General features: G+C 40.4%; 1 pseudogene; it reads right to left on the bottom strand.

Moving 5' to 3' along the window:
* Positions 1–6,104: 6,104 nt before the first annotated feature.
* LOC120165294 lies at positions 6,105–11,163 on the bottom strand (annotated as a pseudogene).
* Positions 11,164–12,251: the final 1,088 nt, after the last annotated feature.

The raw sequence follows: 12,251 nt of genomic DNA on the forward strand, positions 1-12,251 counted from the left end.
CCCCCCTTCATTTACACACCTCAAGTTGAGAAATACAAACTAGTATTCACTCTCAAATCTCTCTTCTTCCTTTGTGCGCCCATCTCTTTGTTTCCCCATTCCCTTTGGGTTTTCCGACGTTCTAAGCAATCTAGCTTAGTGAAGGTTCGGGTCACTTAGTTGATTTTCGACCTTGAAAACGTCTAAGGCCGCACGAGCTTGCTAGCAGCAGTCTAGCTCCGTGACAAGTGGTATCAGAGCGTGTCGTTGTGGGAAAGCAACGATCGTTTCGACCGAGTTTGGTGGAAGGTATGAAACCGGGTAAGTTCTGTTTACTTACAACTCGTTCAATTTAATTTGTTAATTGAGATGGCACCACAACATGGTGATGCGGGAGCTTCCGAGGGAAATGAATCCCGAAATGTTGGAAATAAGAGAGCACCATCAAGAGATGTTCTCGCGTCCCTCCAAGAGAAGGTTACAGGCTCGAAGGATCCATGGCGGATGCCCAAAGAGTGCTGGACACACTAGAGTCCGTAGACCTTGAAAGGCTGGGATCATTGGATCTCGACAAGCTAGAATCCTTGGATTCTATCATGGATGATGTTCAGGATTCACTCAATGGGTTGGACGTGAAGACAACGGATCGAGGTAATTCCTTAGAAGCCATGGTAGTAGCTTTAAGGAAGAAAATCGAGGAACTCAAGAGCGAGGGTTCTGATTCTGAGGTGGCAACGTTAAAGAGGGAGGTCGAGCTGCTCAAGACCGAGTTGTTGGTGTGTAAAGCTGCGTTCGGAAGTGGCGTGGCCACGGTTTCACCCAAAGCCTTGGGTGACATCCCTAAGCCAGAAAAGTTCAAAGGGTCCAGGTCAGCCCAGGATGTCGAGAATTTCGTTTGGGGACTGGATCAGTACTTTGCAGCCATGGGCATCATGGAGGATGCCAAAAAAGTAAGCATCGCTAGTGTTTACTTATCCGAGGTTGCCCTCATGTGGTGGCGACGTAGATGTAATGATGTGAAGCGTGGTACCGCTCCCATCGTAATGTGGGAAGAGTTCCAAGCGGAGTTCAATGAACAATTCTACCCGGAGTATGCCGAAGATGAGGCACGATCCAAGCTGAGGCGTCTCAAGCAAGAAGGGTCATTGAGGGAACATGTTCGAAAGTTTATCGAAGTAAGTCTCCAAGTCCCGAGTTTAAGTGAAGAGGACGGGTTCTTCACCTTCATGGATGGGCTAAAACCATGGGTGAAGAACAAGCTAAGGCGACGAGGGGTCAAGGATCTATCAATTGCCTTGACGACAGCCGAGTCAGTCATTGAGCTTGGTGTCAAGAGTGTGGACTCCAAACCAAAGCCAAAGTTATGAGGCAGCAATGGCGATAGGGACAGGGCTTCCCGATCCGACAGAGATTTGAGTGGCAGTGGAAGGCCATCAAATAGCAAGCACTTGGATAAGAAAGATAAGCCAATTATCCAGTGTTACAACTGCAAGGGCCAAGGGCACTTGGCCAGGGACTGTCCGCAGAAGAACAAACTCTCAGCCATCAAGGAGAAAGATGGGGAAGAGAGTGAGACTCTTAAGCTTGGCTCCATCCTTAGCACCATGGAGGTCAAGAAGGGTCGAAAAAAGAAGGGGTTGATGTTCATGGACGTCAACGTTGCTGGCCAAAAATTGAGTGCACTAGTGGACACCGGTGCCTCAGAATTGTTCATGTCTGAACCAGTTGCCAAGAGACTTGGCCTTCATGTGGAGAAGGCGAATGGTTCCATCAAGACCGTGAATGCCGAGGAAGTTCCGATTGCGGGGGTCGCAAAAGGAATTGAGCTAACTGTCGGAGGTTGGTCCGGAAGAGAAACCATTAAGGTAATTCCTCTTGATGATTTCGATTATGTTCTTGGCTTAAGTTTCTTGGATAGGATCAATGCTTTCTCGGTACCCTTTGCCGATTGCTTGTGCATCCTGGATCCGAAGCAACAATGTATAGTTCCAGTAAGCCGAGGGTCAGGAGTAGGGGCCAAAGTTTTGTCCGCGATTCAATTCTCGAAGGCGGTGCGCAAGGAGGAACCGACCTTCCTAGCTGTCTTGGTGTGTGACGAGCCAGCCACAACCAAGGATGTTCCCGACGTGGTGAGCACGTTTTGGCATAATTCAAAGACGTGATGCCTGCCGAATTGCCTAAGAAGTTACCTCCAAAGAGGGAGGTTGATCACAAGATTGAACTTGTACCTAATGCGGAGCCACCCGCTCGAGCACCTTACCGAATGGCTCCGCCCGAACTAGAGGAGATGCGTAGACAGTTAAAGGATCTCCTCGATGCTGGTTACATCCGACCATCAAAGTCCCCATATGGAGCTCCGGTGTTATTTCAAAAGAAGCACGATGGTTCCTTGCGGATGTGCATCGATTACCGGGCTTTGAATAAGCTCACGGTGAAGAACAAGTATCTGATTCCTCTCATTGCGGACTTGTTCGATCAGCTTGGTGGTGCAAGGTGGTTCACCAAGTTGGACTTGCGATCAGGCTATTACCAAGTAAGGATAGCCGAGGGAGATGAACCGAAAACAGCCTGCGTGACCAGGTACGGTTCGTATGAATACCTTGTTATGCCCCTTTGGCCTCACGAATGCTCCAGCCACTTTCTGCACCTTGATGAACAAGGTGTTGCAGCCCTTTTTGGATCGATTCGTTGTAGTCTACCTTGACGATATCATCATCATCTATAGCAAGACATTGGAGGAGCATGTCGAACACTTGAGGCAAGTGTTCGTGGTTTTGCGAGACAATGAGCTCTATGTTAAAGAAGAGAAGTGCTCATTTGCCCAGACGGAGGTTCCTTTCCTTGGCCACATTGTTGGAGGTGGCAAGATCTGGATGGATCGGGACAAGATTCGAGCCATTGAAGAATGGAAAGTGCCAACCAAGGTGACGGAGCTGAGGTCATTCTTGGGGTTGGCTAACTATTACCGGTGGTTTGTCAAAGGTTACTCGAAGATCGCCGCCCCTTGACCGAGTTATTGAAGAAAGACAAAGGGTGGGACTGGAGTACCAAGTGCCAAAGTGCCTTTGAAGAACTCAAGCTTGCTATGATAAGCGAGCCAGTCTTGGTGTTACCTGATCATACCAAGTCCTTTGAAGTATTCACCGATGCATCTGACGTTGCTATTGGTGGTGTCCTAATGCAAGAAGGACATCCGGTTGCTTATGAAAGCCGGAAGCTTAACGAGACTGAAAGGCGATACACGGTCCATGAGAAGGAGATGACGGCGGTTGTGCACTGCTTGCGCACGTGGCGACATTATTTACTTGGGTCCAAGTTCATAGTGTTTACTGACAATGTTGCCAACAGTTACTTCTTAACCCAGAAGAAGTTGTCCCCGAAGCAGGCTCGATGGCAAGAGTTTCTTGCCGAGTTTGATTTATCCTTCGAGCACAAATCTGGGAAAGTAAATTTCGTAGCCGATGCCTTAAGCCGAAGGTACAACATGGAGCTTGTAAGCATGCCGACGGGACAGATGCGGGAACGCATCAAGGAGGGGTTATCACATGATCCAATGGCCACTTCCTTGATTGAGCTTGCCACTGAGGGTAAGACTCGAAAATTTTGGCTCGAGGGAGACTTATTGTATGCTCGAGGACATCGCCTCTACGTACCCCAATTTGAAGGATTGCGAAAGGAGCTCATGAAGGAATATCACGATTCTAAGTGGACAGGACATCCGGGGATCCACCGGACTTTGGCCTTAATAGTAGAGCACTATTACTGGCCGCACATGGGCGATGATGTTGAGGCCTATGTGAAGACATGTCTTGTGTGCCAACAAGACAAGATAGAGCAGAAGAAACCAGCTGGATTGTTGCAGCCTTTGCCAATCCCTGAGAGACCATGGGAGAGTCTTTCCATGGATTTTATTGTCGGTCTGCCGGTTACCGATGGCTTTTCTAGCATCATGGTAGTGATCGATAGATTTTCCAAGTATGGAACGTTCATCCCAGCATCCAAAGTATGCCCAGCGGAGGAGGCCGCTCGACTTTTTCTAAAGCACGTGGTAAAGTACTGGGGCGTACCGAAGACGATTATCAGTGATCGGGACACAAGGTTCACTGGGAGGTTCTGGAAGGAGTTGTTCAAGTTGATGGGATCAAGCTTGAACTTCTCAACGAGTGTTCATCCACAGACGGATGGGCAGACCGAGAGAGTGAATGCGCTCGTAGAGACGTACTTGAGGCACTATGTGAGTGCCACACAACGCAACTGGCCAAAATTGTTGGATATAGCCCAATTTTCCTACAATTTGCAGAGGAGTGAAGCGACCAATCAAAGTCCATTTGAGATAGTTATCGGGCAACAACCGCTCACCCCAAATGCAATCGCGACCGGATATAAGGGGCCAAATCCAACAGCATACCAATTTGCCAAGGAGTGGCAAGAACAACACGAACTAGCCCGAGCTTGTTTGCACAAGGCCGGGAAGCGAACCAAGAAGTGGGCGGATCGAAAGCGTCGGGACGTCAATTTTGAGGTTGGTGACCTAGTCCTTGCCAAATTAAGTGGCATCTTGCGTAACCCATATCACAAAGGGCTTGTGCGAAGATACGAGGGGTCGTTCAAAGTTCTAAAGCGAGTAGGCACCATGGCCTATAGATTGGAACTGCCTCCGACCATCAAAGCTCATCCTGTATTCCATGTGAGTTTGTTGAAGCCATACCATCAGGATGAGGAAGAACTAGATCGGGGCAAGTCACACCGAGCACCAGTCGGGGTAAAAGTCTCTTACGAGAAGGAAGTAGAAGCCATCCATGCGGAGAGAGCTGTTCATCGAGTGGAACATCGACCAAGGCATGAATACCTTGTTCAGTGGAAGGGACTTCCAGAGAGTGAAGGAAGTTGGGAGCCTTCCGAAGACTTATGGCAATTCCGAGATAAGATTGATCAGTTTCACTCTAGCCGCGCGACGAGGGTGTCGCTAAAACTAGTGGGGGAGAATGTCACGAACCGCCAGCCCATGACCGAGATAAACTCAATCCAGGCTGCCAGGGACTATCTTTGCCACGTTCTGGGCCTTCTAGAAGACCCGAGTGAGCTGACCCAATCCATCTTGGAGACATGATAATTGTTTAGCATTATCTTAGAAGATAATGATGCCAACTTATTGCCCACTTGTTGTAAATAGTGTAGAGCTTTCATCTTAGCCATTGATGTATTTTAATCCCAACCGTTCATTGTAGGAGACTCCAACTATAAAAGGAGGCTCACCCCCCTTCATTTACACACCTCAAGTTGAGAAATACAAACTAGTATTCACTCTCAAATCTCTCTTCTTCCTTTGTGCGCCCATCTCTTTGTTTCCCCATTCCCTTTGGGTTTTCCGACGTTCTAAGCAATCTAGCTTAGTGAAGGTTCGGGTCACTTAGCCGATTTTCGACCTTGAAAACGTCTAAGGCCGCACGAGCTTGCTAGCAGCAGTCTAGCCCCGTGACATAGGCGTGAGATCCATGAGAGAAATTAAAACGAGCGACGTTCAACCCAGCTCTCAAAAGCTTTTCGATCATAGGGACAGACCTGCATGAAGGCCCCAACGTGCATAAGATCTTCGGCTTCGGCTTCTTCTCCATAACAGGCCCTGTACTTGCAGCATTATTCATTTTTCCCCTTTTTTTGTATTTATTTTATTATTTATATATTTGAATCAAAGTATAAGCATTTGATAGAGGAAATCAGAACTGAATCACACCCCGTTTTCATCTCCCAGTTCCCCAGGTGTAGAAGTCCTAGCCCAAGTGTAGAACAAATCAAATGAATTTCATCTTTCCTCCAAAAATTCAGTTTATACACGAAATGACGACCACTTGATTTATCTATTTATTTGTAAAATAATATAAATAAATATATGTAGTATAAAGAGGTAATTATCTATAAATTGAAACTATATTTTTATTTATTTATTTATTATGATGTTAAATACTTAAGGAGAAAGAACTTTATTAAATCCTTCATGCTCGTTTCTCTTTCAAAAATGACAAATATATGATTAACTCATGTTAACATTGTTGTTGTACAAGAGGACATTGGTATTTTATCTCGGATTAATATTGTTGTTGATGTAACGTACAAGAGGACAGAAACGAATATCTTTAATCGTCCAATATCCATAAACACAATGCTTTAAATCCTTCACTCTACCGGTTCAAAAAAGGCAACATTTCGCATTTCCTCATCTTCTTCTATCCGGATAGGAGCGGATCGCATGTAGTACTGAGGCTCGTTAAAGTTCATCATGTCCCTGTGGTTGTTCTTGGTTCATCACATCTAGTTTATGTTGCAACTCCTAACACAAATGAGATTTACCGATCCTTTTAGAAATTACAGAGAAGCAATGGCATCGCTAACTTCATAATCATAGAGGCCGATTACCTTTAGTTTATCTTCCACGCAAACAGCCGGGGTAGATAGTGAAGCTACGTATCTGCCATACAAACCAATTGTTAGGACAAAGCCACGAGCATGCATGCACGGACAACACATACACAGAGAGAGAGAGAGAGAGATCTTACTCGCAACGGCTGGGTTCATCGACATTAGTGATCTCATTTTTCAAACCGCATCTCAATTTCACCTGGAAGGATGAAGAACGTGTGTAGAATAAAAATATTATTCATTAATTTTGTTTAACCTAAAACTCACTCCAGCAAAAGTCTACAATAGAATTCTAAAGACAACCATTTCAAAATTGAACATCCCACTTATTCGAAGAAATACTTGTGGAGATGAGTTCATTTAGTAACAACAAACCAGAGCATGAAACCACATAACCCAACAGTACCTTCATACTTCTATCAGGGCCATTCCAGCACCCATCTCCATTAGAAAATACCATCATCCTGTATGAGTTCTCGAATTTGTCCCAACTCCTAGTAACAACACGAGTATGAAAATTATAAATATTCAGTTTGAAGAAAATTCACATGCTCAAAGACTTGAAGTTAAAAACCTACATGCCTTCATCCATGAATACAGCCAAAAAAAAAACATATTACTCCATGATTACAGTCCTACTCCTATGTTATCACATTCTGGACATGTGTACTCCAAAGCATATACAACAAACATGCATGAAGAAGATATAACACTATTAACTACCTGGATAACTACATATCACCTTAATTTATCTCAGGAATTCAATGCAGCATATGAATGAATAGACCAAAATTTCTCCAAACAATGATTAATTGGAAAGCTAAGATATCCAACACTATCAATTTCCCATTGGAAAAAATTAAATATTTGTTGATCTCAAAACTAAGAAAGATTTCAGGTAACATACCCTATCCCCTTTATCATAAGGTTTCAGGTAACATACCCTATCCCCTTTATCATTCAAATGACACTCACTGTGCAGAAAGGACAAAGATCCAATCAAAGGGGGAACATAATAACTGCAATAAACCTACCCTAAATGAGTTGTTGTCCTCTTCCTGAGAAGCTTGTTTGTATGGACACACTTTGTAAACATACCTGAAGCCAAAAGTCTTAATTCGTTAAAGGTGAAACAAATGGAAATACAATCTATATTACATAGTAAGTGATAACCAAACAAACTACTACAAGAAGTTCGTAATTTATTCTGCTTGATCTCAAAACAATGACCATAGAATGCATAGAACTCTTTCTCAGGTCCTGTAATTTTAAACCCAAGTTCAGTTTATAGAAGCCAAAGCAACACACTAAATGTTCACTGCTTATACATTGAAACGATAAATTACATACCAAAATCATGTTTTAGCTTTTGTGTCAAACTTGATATCCTTGATTGTATTTTAGATAACTTGGCACTGGATTCATCGTATTCCTTGCGTACACCAGCAGCCTCTGAGCAAGACGGAATGGCTTTCTCATTTCATACACTCACATACTCAGTTAAATTTTCAGTAAACAGCAGTAGGAGTTCGGTATATACCTGATATGTTCACCGGAGTTTGAAATAAATTAAAGGTCTTTAGAATGTTCCTAAATGTTTGCTGTATCTTCTCCAACCAAAATGAGTTATGAGGAAGTTGTATCTAGCAACACATATAATAGTAATTAAGCCTAGGGATTGAATTAACGCAGCTTAATGTGAAGTACGGACTAGAAAAGAACTGCACACCTGACAAGTCAGGTTCATCATAGTTGTACGTAGTCGTATCATCATGACTCTCCTCTTCATAACCTTCATCCAGTTCATCACCCATATCATCATATTTTCCAGTGTCTTCATCGGCATCAGAAGCATAGTGATCATATTGCTCATCATGTGTGGCTGCCATCAGCATTATCTTTTTTACCACCTTGATTCTCAGTACTTTCCCCATTCCAACGGGAAGCAACAATGCGACCTAGCTCTTCCCTCGACAATCCCTCATAAATTTCAGATGATGCTCCACTCTCCTGCAATTATATAGACATACAAAGATGAGATACAAGAAACTCGTCAAGCCTATGCATGACAAAATTTATGAGAAAATATTTGTGATGTTTCTTGTTCATAAAAATATACCCAACTGGAGTAGAATGTACTATTGTAAAAGCTTCATACATTTAAAACCGCAAATAGAATACAACTTAATGGATATACAACTTAATGGATCTTATCTCCCTAGTCCAATATGATAACAGCTTCTTTATCAAATTATAGAATGGCATCATAGAAGCTTCTTCAGAACAAGGAAATATGGTGAGGGAAGAAACTTACTGCTTTCTTTGTCTCCATCGGGTGATATTTTGCTTCCAGCATCATCAGCAATTTCAGTTGAAACAGAAGAAACATCCGTGTGTGTTGGTGAAGCAATTTCGTGCTTATTTTCCAAGACATGCCACATAAGAAAGTACAAATGTGTCATTGTCCAACATAGAACTATGGTAGACAAGCATTTGGAGAGTCTATGAGGAAGAATAGACCATTATAATGTCTCAGCCTACCTCCTCTACCGCACTAACTGGATCTACTTCACTTTTGGAAGAAGCACTATTTTCAACTTCTGCTTCCAGACCAGCATCACTGTGTTCTAATTTGACAGCCTGCCAAACGGATGATAGTGACGGACAATAAAATCACAACCAGAAGAAACAAGATGTTCAATGTAAAGACACCTAAGGAGACAATTAAAACAACCAGTCTGACCTCATTTGAAGAAGAATCCTCTACATTACCAATTATATCATCATGTTCACCTTCTGTGGATTGGTCACTGCTAGCTTCTTCCTCAACCTTTTAATTTTCCACCTCCCCTTCCTCGTCAGCTTTCCCTTTTTCCTTTGAAGCTTCCTCTGCTTCTCTTTTTTCTTTTTCTTCCTTCTTTTTCTGCAAACTTGCTTTCTCCTCTGCTTTCTCTATCTGTTCTTTACGTTCTGCACAAATAAAGCAAACAAGTCATGTAGCAATAAGCTCAATTTCATAAGTACGATTGTACGACATCAAGAAAATGGACCCTTAGGTCAATCTTTTGAACAGCATATGGATGAAAATTTGATCATTTGAACCCCACCTATATGCGATATGGGTAGTATTCGGAAAAATAAAATATTTAATGCTGAAAATTGTATTGTGAATTCTTGATACCCACACTAGAATTAAGTAAAATTCTAACTGGCTTTATGCCAAAGGGATGCTTCATTTCTATATAGAGAGTAATCACAACAAATCAAATAACAAAACATAGAAGAATCTTTAGTGTGTAAATAACTATCCAATCATGAAAATGAATAATAAATCATAACGAAGAAAGAAAATCTCCAAAATGTTTTCTTTTTCAATGCATTAACACCATATTTGTAAAGATAAAGAACAAAGAAGGGGAAAAATCACATATAAAGAATGGATTAATGTATTTTGAAAATCTACTCAAGTAACAAAGGAATTTGTCATGAAATGGAAGGGCAAAGAGACTAAAAGGTAGACAACCGCTTTCATCTTTTTATTCTTTAAAAAATCATTGATCAGTTTATGAAACAAAATGGGAAGTCTTTTTCTGCTCCACCTGTATACTGACCCATTGTAGATGACTATATCCAAAACCAAGATCTCATATATTCCTATAGGAAGCAGTAATTCACTAAATTAGATAACAATATCATGCCAAGTGCTTTGAAGTCCTAACAAATACCCATCAAGTTGGACGAAAGTACAACATTGGTACAATCACAATAAAAATAGGATGAACATCACGGAATCTTCAGAATAAAGTGTTACCTTTAAGCTCTTTAACAAGGCCCTTCAATAACTTCTCATTTTAAGCTTTGTTAGTTCAGCTTCATCTTTGGCTATAGCTAATTTAGCCATTTCAATTTCCACCTTTCGCAGAGTAGCCCCTTCCTTATATGTAGCAATTTTCTTGACCAACCTATCTCTAGAAACTTTGCCATCTTCCCAACACGTATTGCGACACTTCACTTTACCATCATACTCGTCACTCCCATCTCAACAATCTGGGTATTCGAAGACAGTGAAGTGCAGTTCAATATAAACAAAGAGAGTATGCGAGGATCAAATACCCTTCATTTCCATGGAAATGCAGTGAACTTAGAACAGAGTAAGACCACTTACCACAGATACCGTCATTCACTCTCGAAGAAAACAAGAGTTGAGGAATATGTCCAGCGCTTTTACAGTAGAACTTTGCAGCCGGTCACGCCGATGTACCTAGGACAGAAAATGAGAGTTAAAAACGAGATGCCCCATACAATAAAAATCCATTAAAACAGAAAAAGGAAACCGAAGGGAGAGAATACCAGGTTCATCGGTGCCGTCATGGCAGTCGCAGAAATCATCATTGAGCTGAGATTTGGAGAACTTTTTTGATTCATCTTTGCAGCTAATGCTATCTGATAATGACTTGTAGAACTTCTCATCTAAGTATCATTGGTAAAAGCTAGTGTCAACTCAGAGCATAATTACAAGAAAAAACAAATTGATTTGAAGATTGAAAGAAAGATGGAAAGACCTTGAGGAGAAACTCCGAGAAATGGGTCTTTGGGAGCAGAAGAAGAAGGTGGTGGAAGAACAAAAGCAAGGAACAAGAGAACGAGAATGAAGATGGAATGTACTCTCATCTTCTACAACCCGATCGAATCGAAACCTAAACCAAATCACTCAGAGTGAGGCAGCGAGATACAAGACCGCAACTGGGTCTGGACTCCGGAACGAACGAGCGAGGCTGGAGCAGGCGTTTCACGACTTGCCATTTTCTTAACATGAAAACGGCATTGTTTGTGATCCTCGGCTTTTCCTCCGACTGCAAACCGAAATATTACTCGAAGGAAGCGTTGAGTTCGCAGAAAAGATTATCGGTAATGGGATGTTATTATTATGGAATAATTTTTTTTAATAATAATAATTGTTTTTAGTTAAAATAGCGAAAATATCATTACTTTTAAATTTTTAGATATTATACAATTCTCATCACTTTAACAACAACAAAAAAACCTACATTGATTATACGGATGTTTCTCCATTTTAATTTTTTGTATTTTATTTAAAATTATAAACATAATAATATATAAATAATTTAATTAAGTAAAATATTAATAAATTTAAATATTTAAAATTATTTATATTTTTAATATTTAATATATTAATTATTTGTAATTTTAAGATGTAAAAATAATATTATTGTAAAAATATAATTATTTAAAATAATATATAACTTTAAGTTATTAAAAAATAGATCTTATACGTTAAAAAATAATATTTTACCTACTCGAGATTATATTATTATTTTTTATATTATATTATATTTTATATAAATAAATATGATATTTATAAAAATTGTTTAAAAATATAAGTTTAATATACTAATTATATATTAAATATATTTTTTCTCAAAAGTTAGATAGTGTGACGATTAAAATATTTATATGAATTTTCATTAAAATATTTATAATTTTAATATTAAAATTTAACTTTTAAAAAAACCATATATCAAAAGGATAATTTGGTAAAATATGCACTCAAGTAATATTGTATTCCTCCAACCAAACAAAGTAATTTTCCATTCTGCTAATTAAACCAAACAATGTAATACATCATTCTCATAGTCATGCTACATTACAGTAATATTATTCTCAAATGTAATCTTACATTTCGTGAACTAAACACACTCGAAAGGTAAATTATAAATTTGGTAACTAAATTTTACACTCTCTTATTTCACTTCACTCACTATACCTGAAATGTTTTCAATTTCTTCGCTAAACTTAATAAATTGGGGGTTTTTCGTCACTCGACCGTTAAAGTT

Source organism: Hibiscus syriacus, unplaced genomic scaffold (genome assembly GCF_006381635.1).
Source record: "Hibiscus syriacus cultivar Baekdansim isolate YM2019G1 unplaced genomic scaffold, ASM638163v2 tig00111582_pilon, whole genome shotgun sequence".
In the NCBI taxonomy this organism is placed as follows: Eukaryota; Viridiplantae; Streptophyta; class Magnoliopsida; order Malvales; family Malvaceae; genus Hibiscus; species Hibiscus syriacus.